Raw genomic sequence first — 18,878 nt, 5'->3', positions numbered from 1 at the left:
CTTCCTATGCTATAGGTACAGGATCAGAAAGAGGATGGAACAAAAGCAAGAGAGAGATATCTTATCATTATAACAAAGAAGCTGAGAGGAGAAAAGCATGTCAAAGAAGGAAAAGGTCGTCTGCAGCAACCATACGATGTCATCCAAGTACTGTACAGGTACTTCTATCTGAGGGAAAACTGTGATCACATATAAATACTTGAGACTAGAAATCGTATAACTTCCCCTCAGAAGTTTTGTTAGTTAATTTGTCTTAAAAGAAATGCTAAGTCATAGGAATGAACTATGAACATAACCCAGATTCATTCTGAATCATCTAGAATGTCACACTATGAATAAGACAACGCATTTCTTACTAAGTTGGATGACAACCAATTAATAATTTTGAACTCAGAGCAAATTCATTCAGGGTGCTGAGAAATGAGCAATCTGGGCCATGCAGTGGAGCAGCGAGGACTCTGGCGAGTCAGGCATCCTGGGCTGCCCTGGATCTGTCTCTCCCAGTGCTGCAGTTTTCCCATTTGTGCAGCTCCTGGAATTCTATGGAATAAAGTAAACATATTTCTCAAGCGACTCTCCATCAAGTGCTGTTACAGAGTATGTGTGTCTGTGTGTGCTCAGTTGCTTAGTCGAGCCTGACGCTTCGCAACCCTATGGACCGCAGCCCACCAGGCTCCTCTGTCCTTGGGATTTTCCAGGTGAGAATACTGGAGATGGCTGTCATCTCCTCCTGCAGGGGATCTTTCTGACCCAGGGATTGAACCCTCCTCTCCTATGTCTCCTGCAGGCGGATTCTTTACCATTGAGCCACTGGGGATTAGATGAGCATTATTTTTATTTCACTTCTGGGAAAGTGAGGGTCATTAAGTATCATGTTCAAATTCAAAGGTTAAAAAAAAAAGACTTACTAAGAACAAAGTTCAGCCTATAATGCCAGCCTGGACACCCTCAAAGCCCACACTGTGCTTTTAGCATCATGCATATGTTTATACTGAGGTAAATGTACATCCCAGAATTATTTTTATACTACTTCTAAATTCCTCAGTTATTATATACTACTGCTTTTCGTTTTATTCTTGACTGCCAATCCTTTGCTATACTTAACATAATTCCCAAAGGCATACAAGCCTTGAAACATATTGTTTCTCAACAAGTTGCTTGAAAAACAGTGCATTGAAAAGACAGTAGGCACTGTATAAAACTGGGGAAAGGATTAATTTCTCAATAAATGCCATAGGTACATCTGATTTTTCCTATGGGAAAAAATTAAATAGGACACTTTCCTCATATCATATTCTAAAATCAATTCTAGGTAGATCAACTTAATACAAATGGTAAAACTACAAAGTTTTTTTAAATAAAGTAATAAAGGAAATTATAGCTTCAGGAGATGGAAGGATTTCTTAAACAAGAAACAAAAGGCACACGTCATAAAGGAAAAGATAGTAAATTTGGTTACATTAAAATTATACTAAAAGGTGTATTCATTAAAGGTATTTTAAAGGTATTTTAAAGAGAATGAAATGAGAAATCTCGAAACAAAAGAAGCTATTTGTAACACATAAAACAAAAGACTCATGTTCTTATTATTGAAACAAAAACTCCTATAAATCAGTAAGACAGACAACCCAGTAGAAACACGGGCAGAAGACTTTTTTTTAGCAGATACTTAAAAAAAGCCAAAAGACATAAAAGGAGTTCAATCTCACTATTAAGACGAAATTAAAATCTAAATCCACAATGAGATAACCATTACGCACTCAGTGGCTTGGGAAATATTATAAAGTGTAATAATATCCAGCACTACTAAATATAAAGTAAATAGCTAATAGGGACCAACTGTATACAGCACAAGGAACTTGACTCAGGGTCCTGTAATGGCAAAATATCGGGAAAAAAATTTTAAGAGGAGTGCGTATGTGGATACGTATAGCTGCATACCTGAAACTAGTCGAAACAACTAAAGTTGTAAATCAGTCAGTTCAGTCGCTCAGTTGTGTCTGACTCTTTGCGACCCCACAGACTGCAGCACACCAGGCCTCCTTGTCCATCACCAACTCCTGGAGTTTACTCAAACTCATGTCCATTGACTCGGTGATGCCATCCAACCATCTCATCCTCTGTTGTCTCCTTCTCCTTGTGCCTTCGATCTTTCCCAGCATTAGGGTCTTTTCCAATGAGTCAGCTCTTCGCATCAGGTGGCCAAAATACTGGAGTTTCCGCTTCAGAATAAGTCCTTCTAATGAATATTCAGGACTGATTTTCTTTACAATGGACTGGTTGGATCGCCTTTCAGTCCAAGGGACTCTCAAGAGTCTTCTCCAAAACCACAGTTCAAAAGCATCAATTCTTCAGCACTCAGCTTTCTTTATAGTCCAACTCTCACGTCCACACATGACTACAGGAAAAACCACAGCTTTGACTAGATGGAACTTTGTTAGCAAAGTAATGTCTCTGCTTTTTAATATGCTGTCTAGGTTGGTCATAACTTTTCTTCCAAGGAGCAAGCATCTTTTTATTTCATGGCTGCAGTCACCATCTGCAGTGATTTTGGAGCCCAAAAAAATACATTCTGTCACTGTTTCCACTGTTTCCTCATCTAGTTGCCATGAAGTGATGGGACCAGATGTCATGATCTTAGTTTTCTGAATGTTGAGTTTTAAGCCAACTTTTTCACTCTCCTCTTTCACTTTCATTATGAGGCTCTTTAGTTCCTCTTTGCTTTCTGCCATAAGGATGGTGTCATCTGTATATCTGAGGTTATTGATATTTATCTTGATAATTTTGATTCCAGCTTGTGCTTCCTCCAGCCCAGCATTTCTCATGATGTACTCTGCATAGAAGTTACATAAGCAGGGTTACAATATACCGCCTTGATGTACTCCTTTCCCTATCTGGAACCAGTCTGTTGTTCCATGTCCAGTTCTAAGTATTGCTTCCTGACCTGCATATAGGTTTCTCAGGAGGCAGGTCAGGGGGTCTGGTATTCCCATCTCTTTCAGAATTTTCCAGAGTTTGTTGTAGTCCACAGAGTCAAAGGCTTTGGCATAGTCAACAAAGCAGAAGTAGATGTTTTTCTGGAACCCTCTTGCTTTTTTGATAATCCAATGGATGTTGGCAGTTTGATCTCTGGTTCTTCTGTCTTTTCTAAACCCAGCTTGAACATCTGGAAGTTCATGGTTCATGCACTGTTGAAGCCTGGCTTGGAGAATTCTGAGCATTATTTACCATCATGTGAGAAGAATGCAACTGTGCAGTAGTTTGAGTATTTTTTGGCATTGCCTTTCTTTGGGATTAGAATGAAAACTGACCTTTTCCAGTCCTATGGCCACTGCTGAGTTTTCCAAATTTGCTGGCATATTGAGTGCAGCACTTTTATAGCATCATCCTTTAGGATTTGAAATAGCTCAATTGGAACTCCATCACCTCCACTAGCTTTGTTCATAGTGATGCTTCCTAAGGCCCACTTGACTTTGCATTCCAGGATGTCTAGCTCTAATTGAGTGATCACACCATTATGATTATCTGGGTCATGAAGATCTTTTTTGTATAGTTCTTCTGTGTATTCTTGCCACCTCTTCTTAATATCTTCTGCTTCTGTTAGGTCCATACCATTTCTGTCCTTTATTGTGCCCACCTTTGCATGAAATGTTCCCTTGGTATTTCTAATTTTCTTGAAGAGATTTCTATGATCACTGAAGAAGGCTTTCTTATCTCTCCTTGCTAGTCTTGGGAACTCTGCATTCTAATGGGTATATCTTTCCTTTTCTCCTTTGCCTTTCGATTCTCTCCTATTCACAACAATTTGTAAGGCCTCCTCAGACAGCCATTTGACCTTTCTGCATTTCTTTTCCTTGGGGATGGTCTTATCCCTGCTTCCTGTACAATGTCACAAACCTCTATCCACAGTTCTTCAGGCACTCTGTCCATCAGATCTAACCCCTTGAATCTATTTGTCACTTCCACTGTATAATCATAAAGGATTTTATTTAGTTCATACCTGAATGGTCTAGTGGTTTTGCCTACTTTCTTCAATTTAAGTCTGAATTTGGCAATAAGGAGTTCATGATCTGAGGCACCGTCAGCTCCTGGTCTTGTTTCTGCTGACTGTATGGAACTTCTCCATCTTTGGCTGCAAAGAATTTAATCAGTCTGATTTCAATATTGACCATCTAGTGATGTCCATGTGTAGAGTCTTCTCTTGTGTTGTTGGAAGAAGGTATTTGCTATGACCAGTGTGTTCTCTTGGCAAAACTCTATCAGCCTTTGCCCTGCTTCATTCTGTACTCCAAGGCCAAATATGCCTATTAGTCCAGGTATCTCTTGACTTCTACTTTTGCATTCCAGTTCCCTATAATGAAAAGGATATCTTTCTTGGGTCTTAGTTCTAGAAGGTCTTGTGAATCAACTATGGTTCAATTAAAAAAAAAAAAAAAGCCTAGCACTGGTGAGGACAAATGCAGCAACGGGAACTCACACAAATTGACAGACTGGTTTAATAACACTCAGTGAAATCTGAAAACATTTATATAGTACAACCTGGAAACATTACTCCTTGGTCTAGACTCTTAGATGTTTAAAAATGCAATGGGATGTTTAAGAGTGCGATATTCATTGCAAGACTGCAACAGTAAGAGTTTCAAACTGAAAGCAATCCAAATATCCATCCAGGGATAAAATGGAAAACTAATTTGTGGTATACTTCTATCATGGAATACTAGATAGAAATAGAAAAGAATAAATCCTAGCTATACAGACATGGGTAAATCTTGCAAACAGTGTTGTGTGAAATAAAACACAAAGTCATATATTCAGTGTGATTCCACTGATACACAGTTCAAAAACAAGCGAACTATATTAAGGATGGGCCCACTGCACATTACATTCAATATAAATGGCACCTCTTGGAACAAAACTTCTGAAAGATATATTGCACAGGTGGTAAAAACTACTTTTAAAAAAACTATCAAGCAAAGAAGTGATTAACATGAATATCAAGACAGAGTTACCCCATGGGGGAAGAATGAGGTTGTGACGGGGTGCCCAGCTAATTACATTATCTATTTTCTGACCTATGTGGTAATTTGCACAGGTGTTTGCTTTATAGAGATTCATTAAAGTGTACACATGTGGTTAATGTACATTTCTGTTTATATACATGATATTTCATAATAAGCAAAGAAAACAATAGGATCCTTTTTTCTCCTCTACTTCTATTTTTTGCCCTTAGGGACCATTTCACTGGCTCTAAGCTCCATTATCCACATGGCTCAGAAGGGGAGGGATCAGGCTGTTTTTCTTACCTGAGTGTGAATCTCCAAGCCTTGAACTGTGAGCAGTAAATTTCTGTTGCTTATAAGCCACTTAGTCTGCAGTATTTTATTACTGCAGCCTAAATGGACTAAGACACATTACTTATAAATAGTTTAAAAATTCATTTTAAACATTTTTATCTATACTATCACCAACTCCCTAACTGGACAAGAGCTGCCAACAAAGAACAACACTAAGGAGATTTACATTTTCCTTCTTTTCCTTCCATATGGCCAACTTTCCCTCCCCGCTGCATTTTCCCACTGGCAACCATAAATTTGTTTCCTGCATCTATAACTCTATTCTGTTTTGTAAATAGGTTCATTTGTCACATTCTTTTAGATCCCGCATATAAGCAATATCATGATACACATTCTTTTAGATCCCACATATAAGCAATGTCATGACACTTGGCTCTCCTCTGCCTGACCTACTTCACAACGACAATCTGACAGTCCACCCATGTTGCCGCAAATGACATTACTTCACTGTTTTATGGCTGAGTAATATTCTATTATATATACACACATATATATCGTATCTTTTTTATCCATTCCTCTATCAATGGAAATTCAGGTTGCTTCCATGTCCTAGATATTGTAAATAGTGCTGTGTATTTTTTTTCTGAGGAAAAGGGGACAGAGGATGAGATGGCTGGATGGCATCACTGACTCCATGGACATGAGTTTGGGTAAACTCTGGGAGTTGGTGATGGACAGGGAGGCCTGGTGTGTTGCAGTCCATGAGGTTGCAAAGAGATGGACACGACTGAGTGACTAAATTGAACTGATTTTTTTTCTGATGATAACTTTTCAATTACTCAAGTCCCAGAGGTAAGAAGCAGTAGATGTGCAGAGCCTAGGCATTCCTTTACCACCTCAGGCACTTTGTATTCAGCCACTACCTTATTTTAGCTTTTCAGAACTATCGTCCAATATGAAGTGCTGTACGGCCCCAGTTCATGTCAGCCTGGGAGTATTCTAACCCAGGGCACAAGTAAAATAAACCACAGCGTTGCAGGCTCTGTTCACACAGTGCAGGATGGAGAGCACGGGTGCGTCAGGCAGGGAGACGCAGAAGTGGGGCAATGTCCACAGGGATAAAAAACAACAACAGCAACAACAAAAGTAACACAGAGACTTAAGGCAAAGAAGAGAACACGTTCAGTGCACGTTTCAAGGTTCGTGAAGTTGTGAAGTCGTGTCCGACTCTTTGTGACCCACCCCATGGACTGTAGCCCATCACGCTCCTCCATCCATGCAATTTTCTAGGCAAGAGTACTGGAGTGGGTTGCCATTTCCTTCTCCAAGGAAAGTATATATACTTTCCTAGGTTAAGTATATATATTTTGCAGTTTTGAAGGTAAAAGTCGCTCAGTTGTGTCCGACTCTTTTCTCCAGGCCAGAATGCTGGAGTGGGTAGCCTTTCCCTTCTCCAGGGGATCTTCCCAACCCAAGGATCGAACCCAGGCCTCCAGTGCACTGACATATGTCAAAGAAAGGAAGGGGGAGTGGACAAGAAAACCCTATCTGACTTTCTGTGCTGTCACAACAATATGGGAGAAATTAATTACAGAATACCTACTTGATATGCAAGCACTAAAAATGACTATAGGGAGCAGCATAGGGAAAATGTTTGACATAATATGAAAGATAAAAAACACATTTAAAATGGTACATACAGTAATTACAACTATTAAAAAATTCATAGGAAAAAAATGCATTCAAAATGACAATGATAATTTTAAGGTAGGATTCTAGTTTGAAAACTTAAAAATCTTTTGTTGCTTTTTAAATTTTCTATAGTATACTTATATTATTGCTTTAGTACTCCACATTAAAAATTTTTTAGGGACTTCCCTGGTGGTTCTGTGGCTAAGACTCTGTGCTCCCAATGCAGGCAGTCCAGGTTCGATCCCTGGTCGGGGAACTAGATCCCACATGCAGCAGCTAAGAGTTTGTGTGCCACAACTAAGACCTGGCCCAGCCTAATAAATAAGTAATATATTAAAAAAATTTTTTTTAATATAAAGCCTTTAATAATAAGAACTAAAACACTGAGCAGTTTTAGAAAATTCTCAGGTACAAAGATGCCATAAAGATACTTTTATGTCCTTTACTCTTTATTTACTAGCAACAGGAAGAAAATTATGACCTACAGATTCAATATTAAAATGATGAATATTCTAAAGAGTTACAGAAGGAAAGGGAGAAACAAGAGAAGAAACTGGTTAAATACTCACCCCCTAAATACTCACCCCCAACACAACAGAAGCCATATGGGTGGAGCTGTTCTCTTCATGTGGCCTATGGTCATTTATTTCTCCACTCACAAGTGGCCCCTAACATAATTGGTTAAGTCTCTTTTCCAAGCCCCGAACACCCTGGTTGGTTAGCATTTGTCTGCAGGCTGGAATGGTATCTTACAGCCCCTTCTCTTAATACAGAGCAGCAGACTTTAATTTGAACCATATGCCTGTCTTCTAGGGATGGTTTAAATGCCAGAGCTTTACTATCCAGTTTGAGACTTGAAATCCTTTGTTCTAGGCAAGATCAGGAGCCTGGGGCTATATGGGGCAGTGATACTGTGGCCCTAAAAGGAAGTACATCATCAAAGGGGTGTGTCTGTGTGGTAAGGGGAAAGAGGCAATGGGTGGCATGAATTTAAAAATCAGGACAACTGACTGCAACAGGAAATCTTCTTATTTGGTCTACCACCTCAGAGCAATGCCCTTGACTTCTTTTCTGGCTAACCAAGGAGAAACCCAAAGCAGATGGGACAGATTAGGACTAGCCTGCAGCCAGTCCCACAGGGTGGCAGTGTCTGTGAAGGTGGACGGCAGCACAGCTACAAGCGACAGCCAATGCCTCCCAGACTCACTCGTGCTTCATCTCATTCCCTCGCTGTGGGAAGTAAGTATGGGGCAGAGGAAAAAAGCGAAGTGGGAAAATAACTATGTAGTCTGAATAAACAACCTCACCAGAAAATACTGTGACTAAATCCTTCATGTTTTAAAATCTGAAAGTTTCTGAAAACTTATAACCCCAACGCTGCACTTACAACTAGAGACAAAGATCAAGAATATAAATAATTCTGGCCCTTGATTAACTTCTCAATGGACTAATAAGTGCAGGGTAGGGGCCACAAGCTGTCGAGTGTACAAGCTAAAAATGACTTGAAGAACCAAAGATCAAGAACTGTGAAAGAACACTTTATAAACGGGATTCAGACTGTTACATGGACTACTAAGATAGAAGTAAAGTGAAGTGAAGTCACTCAGTCGTGTCCAACTCTTTGCAACCCTGTGGACTGCAGCCTACCAGGCTCCTCCATCTGTGGGATTCTCCAGGCAAGAGCACTAGCGTGGGCCGCCATTTTCCTTCTGCACATGGCACGAATCACGCTTTTCCTGCACAACATCACTAGCCTAGGAATCATGTGGCCCAAACGCTTTATCTGGAATTGAACACAACAAGAGTCAACTGTGCAGATCTCAGAATATTGGTAGTGACCAAATTCTAAGTTCCCAGGAGTCTCCATATTAGTTTGCTCTTAAAAACGGGTCTTGGGAAGTCCTGTCTTTAGCAATCCCTCCAACCTCTGGCTGAACTTCCTAACTAGGAGCTAATAGGGAAGTAATGCCAAAAACTACTGACTCACAGCCTGAGCATTTATACTCAAGAGAAATTTCTTCATGGGAAAAAAAAAATCAAGTAATCAGCTTCTGGACTGGGGGTGGGCGTTGATTTAGTTTAAGAAACCAGAGAAGGTCAGAATTGAAGGAGGCGAGAGATAATTCTCAGGAGATTGAAAGAATATATGTACCTTCCTGGAACGTTTTAGAGAGCTATTAAAGGACCATTCTGTGGCCGCTTCTAGATTACACCACATATGAGGCTCCTCTGCACCCATCACTTAACCTTAGGAATCTCCTGACGCTCTGCAACTTCCCAGCACTAGGTGTCTATGCAGTATGCTATCTCTGTGGAAAATTAAAGTTTAAAAACAAAATTGCTGGACCAACATTACATGGGTATTTTCAATGAATGACATGCATTTTCCCTCAAAGCGTTAAAATATCTCAGCAGTTAGGAAAACTGAACTTGGCTATTTTTAAATGAAATAATAAATAAACCCTCTCTACTCTATTATAGATAGCACTACCCTTCTCATGAAAAATAACCCTCCCCAAACAAAACATATTGATGTGAGAGTTGGACCATATGGATGTGAGAGTTGAGAACTGGACCATAAAGAAGGCTGAGTGCTGAAGAATTGATGCTTTTGAACTGTGGTGTTGGAGAAGACTCTTGAGAGTCCCTTGGACTGCAAGGAGATCCAATCAATCAATCCTAAAGGAAATCAGTCCTGAATATTCACTGGAAGGACTGATGCTGAAGCTGAGACTCCAATACTTTGGCCACCTGATGCAGAGAAATGAATCATTTGAAAAGACTCTGATGCTGGGAAAGATTGAAGGCAGAAGGAGACAGCTAGATGGCATCACTGACTCAATGGACATGCGTTTGAGCAAGCTCCGGGAGATGGTAAAGGACAGGGAAGCCTGGCGTGCTGCAGTCTATGGGGTCGCAAAGAGTCGGACACAACCAAGTGACTAAACAACAATAACCCCACAAAACATAAGACCTTTTCATCAAACTCTAGTACAGAGTAGGCGTATATAGCAAAGAGTTGTACTAAGACACTTTCTGTAAGACCTACAAACAATATCCATTGGAATTCCTGGAAACATTTATGCATATTATTATAGTCATAATTCTAAATCATATCACTTAGAAAAATAAAAGTCCAATCATTCAATCAAGTAAGTTTCTAATACTGATAGGTGAGTACACTATACAAATTTTTAGCACCTTTTACAGACCATAATGAATTAAGGTCCCCTTAAATTCTCAACAAAAACTAAAGACACCAAATAGAAATATAGTATACAGGTACAAAAATAATATTTTCCAAATTAAAAGTTAAGACATATAATCTGATACACAGAAAGCTACTTTTGGAGAAAAGTTGGTATGATCACCTATAAGACTCTAAATTGTCACCTAGAAACTAAGTAGAATGGATTGGGAGTTTGGGATTCGAATTAGATGCACGCTATTATATACAGGATGGATAAACAATAAACTATGTTGTAAAGTAATCATCTTTCAATAAAAAAATAAAAGTTCACTATAGTATTATTCAAGGAAAACTGTTTTGCCCATTTAACAAATGACTCATTAATGTATTTAAATTATGTAAAAAAAGTATTTATCTCAAATTGATACGTGTAGTTTGGAAGTCACCGATACACTGAGGTTGTGCATGCGTGTGTGCTCAGTTGTGTCCGACTCTTTGCAACCCCATGGACTACAGCCCACCAGGCTCCTCTGTCCATGGGGTTTCCCAGGCAAGAATCCTGCAGTGGTTTGCCATTTTCTTCTCCAGGGGATCTTTGTGACTCAGGAATCGAAACCGTGTCTCTTGTGACTCCTCCACTGGCAACTGGATTTTACTGCTGAACTACCTGGGAAGCTCCATATGCTGAGATTACAAACTGAGATTACAAATGGTCAAAACTTGTCATGGTCTTGTATTCGGAATTCTTACACTTTTTAACCTAAAAACTAAACCCTATTATTTCCATAGTTTGTTTTTAAATGGTAAAATGGATAAGCAAGTTTAGCACTTCTTTGCAAATAATACACAATAATGTGGGCAGTCTTTATTCCCAATAAAGCAAACTGGATATTATATGTGTCCGTGTGTGTGTATATATATAAAAATTTTAGCTCTTGAATACCTAGAAACATCTATAAAAGGTCTGTGATCAATGAAGATAATCCATGAATTAGGCAAGGTTTGTCTTGAGACATTGTAGATTATCATTTCCATCCTCATTAAATTTTTAACATAAATGTTTCTTATACTTTATATACTATCCAATAGTCCATGTAAATCTAACAAAATTTGATGAAAAACCGCACACTGGTCAACACTATCAAGGGTGCCCAACTACTCCAACTGAGCAATAATCATGATGGCTGGGTTACAGGCAGGCTCCTTAGCTCCGAGCCAGCAGGTGGACTCACTTGCTTTACTGTCAAAGGCTCTCAAACCATTCCACGTAAGAGTTGGGAGATCTAAACCACTACCCCATTTATTTACCACTAATGGTGGCTCAGTAAAGAATCTGCTTGCAGTGTAGGATATCTGGGTTCGATCCCTGGGTTGGGAAGATTCCCTGGAGAAGGGAATGGCAACCCATTCCAGTACTTTTCCATGGGCAGAGGAGTCCTAGTGAGCTACAGTCAACAGAGTCCCAAAGAGTTGGACGTGACTGAGCATCTAACACACACACAATTATCCCCCAAATGAATGATCTGCAATTAATAGGAGTTTGTATAAGAGGAACCTAAAGTTGGGGAAGAAATTCTTTATTCTCCATCTCTCAAACTGGTTCACGTCTGCGTGTTCTAGGCATAATGCTGAAGTATGCCAAGAGTTATGTGAAACTATAAGCCAAATAAAATATATCTTGTAGGAGTATCAATTTTTTCCCTATATTAAATAAAGTTGAATAATTTTAATATTAAAACAAATGTAGATACAACATTGAGGAGGATACAAAATGTGCATGAATTTAAAGATAAAGCATGTGATTTACAAAGTGAGCAATTTCAGACTATGTAATCAGCCCCCAACTTGCCCCCCAGCCTGTGTGAGTTCATTTCTGTGTTAGGAAAACCAGTGGGAAAATCTGAGAGGTAATGCTTTGTACTGGTAGCATAGCTGTTGTTAATAAAACCCCCAAAACAGAAAATTGGTTTTGATCCTAGCAAGGTGCAATCACTTTTCAAGATCAACAAGACCTTATACTTATAACCCAGAACTATGACTGACAAAAATCTGCTCACTTAAATTTTAACTTCACAGAGTTTTTGTCAAAAATCAACTATGTGTACCTGAAACACCTTTTGAATGAAAGTGCATTAATATTTCATAGTGAAGTTCCAGTCTTAGGAATATGATTCAGAAGAGAGAATTCCCCCAACTGCATTTTCTCAAGGGTCAATATACATGACTGCTGCTTAGCCCTGCTAGTTGAGAGTCCTCACCATTTCAGGCTGTGAGTACCGGGTGAGGCCTTACGACTCCTAGGCTCCATTAGGACCCAAATTTGGGGAAGTTACATGGCCTGAGTCTCAATTTACTCCCTGTCAACCAGGGAGGTGTACTGAAAGATTACCAAAATAAAGGGTGTTAGTACCATGACATAAAATTTGGGAGTGATATGATGAATATTGCATAACTACTTTTTCTGACCTCTCGGGGATATTCTCAATCACCAGGCTATGGAAGGAGTCTCAGAAACCAAGGTTTCCAACCTTTATTTTTTCTTGTAGGACTATATCTCAGTATATTCATGCTGGGGGTGAAAGGTCAATGAAGTTATTACCAAATGTTTTCATTTCTCACTTTTAAAAAATGAAGTAGTCTAGATCTCACTGCATTAAAGGTCAAAAATTTCCACAGTACCTTAAATCCATGCACTGTGGAAATTCTTTCCAAAATATTGGCTTTGCTGTAGCTGAACTTCAGATCTTTGCTGTCTACTGATTGCCAACTAAAACAATAACACCGGAGTGGAAACCATCTCATGGAGGCCATTCTGGGAGTCGACATTTAAAGAAAAAAGTTTCCAACTTCCTTAGGTTAAAAAAAAAAAAAAGTTTCCACAATTTTCAAAACATTCTCATAGCATCTGAGTATTTCAAATAACTTTGCTTCATGGAATAAGCCAGCTACATTTAGGCAATCTTTTATAAATCTAGAAATTTCTCTTCTTAGTTTCTAGGGACAAGAATTAAAATTACTTTCAAACAGCAGTGCATCAACTGTTAAAAATAAGGCAACAGCAGACTTCTTTGATAGCTTAATATAATCTGTCAATAAGGAAATCTGATTTCTCTACTTCTAAACAAACACTGACTGTAAGCTCCCTCTTCCTGGCCCAGTTGTGACTGGTTACCCAGTCCCAGACTCCTCCTCGCTTGCATCGCTCGTGTTTGCTGCCCTTTTCTTCCTTCCCAGGTCCAGCACCACCACCTGCATGCGGAATCTTAACATTTCACAGGCCTTCCCCACCCCACCCACCCCCATTCAACAAACACTTATTTACTGAGCACCTGCTATGTTAGACCACTGAGGAACACGTAATAGAAACGAGTGTGGGAACTCCCCTGCTTACAGTCTAGGGGAGGAAATACACAAGAGCATGGATCTCTCCAGGAAAAGGCAGATACCTGAAGTGGCACCTTACAGACGAGGGATAATTAGATAAAGCTACATCCCACTGCCCCAGTATGAGCTTTTGCTTCCTCTTTTAAAATTTTATTTCTTTTTAGAGTCCACTTTTACAGTGCTTTACGATGTTGTGTTAGTTTCTGCTGCACAGCAACATGAATCGGCTGTATGCATTGCACAGGCTTTGAACTGATCTTCCTATTGCCTTCCTGTCCCCTCTCCCTACTCTCACTTTTTTTTCCCTTATCCACCGCAGTCTGATTTATTAAGCCTAGAAGTCAAACAATCTCGCAATCCAGTATAAATACTGCCCCTCCCCACGTTCTCAGGATGCCTCCCCTCCTCAAGTCTTCCCTCTCGCCAAGCTTTTCTGCAGACACGCTGTGTGCGTCCTACTGCTATTCAGGCTGCTCCAGCTCAGGTTCCCACTGTAACCAAATAACCCCCCAATCCTCACCATGTGCACAGCACCCCACGTCAACTGGCCCGTGCCAGCTCTCTCACTTCATCCTTCCACTCCCCACCTTATTTATCATCTCCAGCCATGCAAACCTGTCTCTTGTCCCCTAAACATGTTACCGTCACCTCACTCAGGCCTTGGCCTTGCTCCTCCTTCTGTTTGGAAGGCTGTGCCTGTCCTGGTTATCCTCCCACAAGTCATTTTACCACTTTCACAAGTCCTTATGAGAACTTTTTTATTTATTAAAAAAAATTTTTTTGGCTGGGTCTCATGGTATGTGGGATCTCAGTTCCTAACCAAGGATCAACCAACCCCCACCCCCCTCCCCGCTGCACTGGCATCGTGGAGTCTTAAGCACTGGACCACCAGGGAAGCCCTATGACAGCTCATTTGTTCACGTGTTTACTGTCTATCTTCTGCCATCAGAATGTTAGTTCCGAGGGACTATTTTACCTGCTGCTGCATCCCCAAGATCCGCACACAGCATGTGCTCTATTAACATTTGCTGATCCTATTGGCATTCTCTCCTCAACACCTATCCTTAAAGAAGTCTGCTCATCCTTTAAGACTCACCTCAAGGGCTACATTCTCAAAAGGATGATTCTGTCCTCATCACTGCCATATAAAGTTCAGACCCACAGAGTTCTTGAGCACCCACTGCAGGACAGGTACGTGCAAGGCAGTGGGAGTCCAACAGTAAGCAGGAGCTGCTGACAGTCCCGGTGGCAGTTGTTATCTAATGGAATTTTGCAAACTCAAGTGGTTTCTTCATCCTCTGAACTCTGTGGTAATTGGACTATACAATTAACATGATAATGAATCACAACGTGCTATGTAACATCTCTCGCTATTGTATCAAACTGTAATTTGGTAGCTGTTGACCATGCCGTCACCCAGGGATATGAGGATGTGCTGAGGGAGCCATGCTGTGCCTCCCCCATCTGGCATCTGCTCCTCTGTGGTCCTCACACATCTGAGGCAAGAAACGGGAAAGATTAGAGACCAAGAAACCTACTCTTTTCCCAGCGATGAACTCTATACAAGAAAGGGCTTTGCATGAATGCTCTTTAAAAGAAATTCAAAGTTTTAGCAAGTTAAAGGTCTTTTGGAAACTCTAGTTTTCTAAACAAGCTATACTTGTATGCCAAATATGAAATTAAATGATATGTGTGAAAATGCCTTGCAAAGTACTTTTTATATGTGCTTGTCTTCAGTCCCTTAGTTGTGTCCAACTCTGCGACCCCATGGACTGTAGCCTGCCACGTTCTTCTGTCCGCGGAATTCTCCAGGCAAGAATACTGGAGTGGGTTGCCATTCCCTTTCCCAGGGGATCTTCCCAATCTTCCCAACCCAGGGATCAAACCCACATCTCTTGCATCTCCTGCACTAGCAGGTGGATTCTTTACCACTGAGTCACCGGGAAAGCCCACTTTTTATATACATGAAGCAAAATCTCATTGTAGTCTACACATTTGCTGCTCAAATAAGACTGCAAATTCTTGAGGGTGGGAGTATGTTCTCAGCCTTCTTTTCTCTGTTCCATGATAGTGGAACCGTGAAGATTTTAGATATCCACTAAAAATTCTTAGACTTGGCAGTTCTGTCTTTCAGAAATAAAATTCTTTATTCTGAAAACAATCAATGCTTATTCTGGATTGCTAATGATAGAAACATCTTTCAAATAATCCTACAGAAGATATAGGTTTGTGACCAGCATTAAGAAGAAGCCTTTTTAAATTCTAAAACCAGAAAGACAACAAAGTATTCACCTGGGCTTCATTCTCTCTAGAACTAGCGTAGAACAAAAATTCACAGCTAAGAATTTAATCACAAAAACTCTTAAACCATGGACTGATGTTGAATCTTTTAATGCCTGTAACTGAAATTTACCTCTTGTGTCCAGGAAACACATATTCTGTTGAAGAGGGCAAATACGGGCTTTTATACTTACTACATTTTTACAGTAGTACCAAGAGTATTACATGTAAACTGTCACATTACTTCATAGAAAAAGCAAACACATTCCTGCAAACACAAACAACCCTAGAACAACTTATTCATCTATTTTTGAACAGGATACATGACCTTTTCATCAAAACCACTAGGTATAAATAATGGACATGTGGACACAGGGCGGGAAGGGGAGGGCGGGGCAATCTGGGAGAGCAGCAATGACATACAGACACGGCCATGGACACACAGGCGTCACCGCGTGCAGAACAGAGAATGGTGGGGAGCAGCGGCGCGTTGCAGGCAGCTCAGCTCTTTGATGACTTAGGGGGTGGAATGAGGGGGTGCAAGGGAGATTCAAGAGGGAGGGGATGTATGTATGCAAATGGCTGCTTCACTTCCTTATATAGCAGTAACTAACATGACATTGTAAAGCAATTATATGCCAATAAAAAAAATAAACCACTACATAAATATTGACATAAGGAAAACACACTCCTTAGATTTCCTAATCTGAATTTTTATTAATTCCATGTTAATTTGCTACTATAACATATATGATTCTTTTTAAATGAGGTGCCTAAGACTAACAATATTTTATATAAAACAAAAAAATCCTCCTTTCTTTCTCATGTACTTCTTTTTATATGGTAGTTCTTTCTTACCAAGACTTATAATAATTTGTCAAAAAGACTATTGAAAAGACCAAGGATCTGAAAGTTACTCTGGGCTTTGAGAATAAAAGCTGATTTCATTACTTACCTGACTGTGTCCTGTCACAACCATCCAACACACCTCTCTGAAACTAGTCATGCTGTGGTCAGCTTCAGTTAGCAGCATTTCTCCCCCTGGTCGACTGAACTCAGAGAAGGCTTGGGAGGTGAGAATGGGCATTCTATCTAACGTGTGTAGGGAGAGAAGCTTGGGCAACGACTGAGAAACTGAGCGGGGACGGCATGAAGGAAAGAACGCAAAGGCAACATCCGAGAGCTGTAAGAGCACAGAACCATCACGCTCATTGATTCTCTGCTTTGCGGCAAAAACAAACAACGAAAACAGAGACTTTAAGTGAACGAAGCAAAAATCCTGCGAAAATATATGGATTAATACACAGCCCAAAGCTGAATGCCAGCGTCCCTAGGAGTCCATAATTACACATCAGCAGGTAGAAACTCATATTGTGACTACATGGGTTTAACAAAGAAAGCTTTAAAAAATCTCCTTTTCCAAATATTTGTCAGTAGAGACCCTAAATTCAGTTGTCACCAATCCCTGCTTTAACACCTAGCTTTTCAATGCGAAAATTAAAAACCATGCAAATTGCCCGTGTGTGTGTGTATGTTAGTCACACAGTTGTATCCAACTCTCTGTGATCCCAGGGACTGGGGCTCACCAGGCTCCTCTCTCCATGGAATTCTCCAGGCAAGAACACTGGAGTGGGTTGCCATTTCCTTCTCTAGGGCAAATTGCCCTTAACTAAACCAAAATGGTTCTAAATTCAAAATCAAGAACAAAAAAGCATAACAATTTTTTCTTGGTCTTTGGTCAGTAGAATAAGACTGGAGCACAAAATCTGGGCCTTTTTTTTAACTCACTACCTTAATTACCAATCCAAAGAGCCCTACAATGACATTTGTGGCTGGCTGAATGACAGCCCTTCAAAGATGTCCCTGTCCTAATCCGTGGAACTTGTGAATGTGTTATGTATTTTTGCAGACATGATTAGGTCAAGGATCTTAAACTTCATTTATTAAAAAAAGAATCTTTTTTTAAAATTTCATTTATATACTCATTAAAAACTTTATTTATTTATCATTTATTTGGCTGTGCTGGCTCTTGGTTGTGGCGCTTGGGATCTTCCATGTCCGTTGCGACCTGTGGGATCTAGTTTCCCAGCCAGTGGGCCCCTGCACCGGGGTGTGAAGTCCTAGCCACTGGACTACGAGGGCGGTCACCAGGGTAAGGACCTTGAGCAGGAGAGACCATCCTGGAGGGCCCAGTATAGTCACAAGGTCCTTTCAAGAGGGAAAAAGGGGGAACAGTAAAGAGCGAAAGATGTGACAATGGAAACAGGAGGCGGAAGAGTGACGTGAGAAAAGGGCTTGAGCCAAGGAACGCAGAAGGACTCCAGAAGCTGACGAAGGGAAGGACACGAATCCCCCAAAAGCCTCTAGATGGAGCCAGCCCCACCCCACCGTGACTTCAGCCCCACGCGACTCACTCCAGATTTTGGACCTCCAGAGCTGTAAGACAATACACTTATATTGCTTCAAGCCACAAAGTGTGCGGTCATTTGTTACATCAGAATAGATAATTAACACAACATTTTATTATACTTTTAAGGATTGTGAAGCTTAGTAGGTATTGTTATCACTAATTCAACTGAAGCTACAATAATGACAAAAGAGGGTTTGAAACTGTGAGGCCTTTCCCCCTGCCCAGCCTCTGTGAGAAGTGTCAGCATCTAGAGAGCATTACAGAATATAAAACAGACATAAGGGCAAAGGAAAAACTGAATTTCATCTAAGAAAAAGAAAGTATCTAATTCCTGTCTACTGTATATTGAGCAAATACAGGACTCAAAGAGCTCACAGCTGAAAAGTTCTAATCAGCCCAACTCAGATAAACATAAGGCTAGGTGAATTCCAAGGATGTGAAAGCAGAGCCTGGAACGTGGGCAGTTATGTCAGAAGAATCACCAACCTACACACAGGGACTCTGACCTCTCATGTATAATATAAACTTGAATTCTGAATTACCATCTGGTTAAGGAGGGCAATCTTTAGAACTGCTTCTTACTTAGGTTTTTCAAGACAGTTAAAGTCTAGCTACACTTCTGTTTTCT

At 40.3% G+C, this 18,878-nt stretch overlaps 1 protein-coding gene across 5 annotated transcripts in view; it reads right to left on the bottom strand.

Annotated features, from left to right (window-relative positions):
* Positions 1-18,878, bottom strand: part of SIK3 (SIK family kinase 3) — a 263,839-nt gene that overhangs the window by 59,686 nt on the left and 185,275 nt on the right. The window lies entirely within an intron of this gene.

This window comes from Bos mutus, chromosome 15 (assembly GCF_027580195.1).
Source record: "Bos mutus isolate GX-2022 chromosome 15, NWIPB_WYAK_1.1, whole genome shotgun sequence".
NCBI classification, from domain to species: domain Eukaryota; kingdom Metazoa; phylum Chordata; class Mammalia; order Artiodactyla; family Bovidae; genus Bos; species Bos mutus.
Note: the sequence above shows the minus strand (reverse complement) of the source record. Positions and strands in the feature narration are given on the sequence as shown.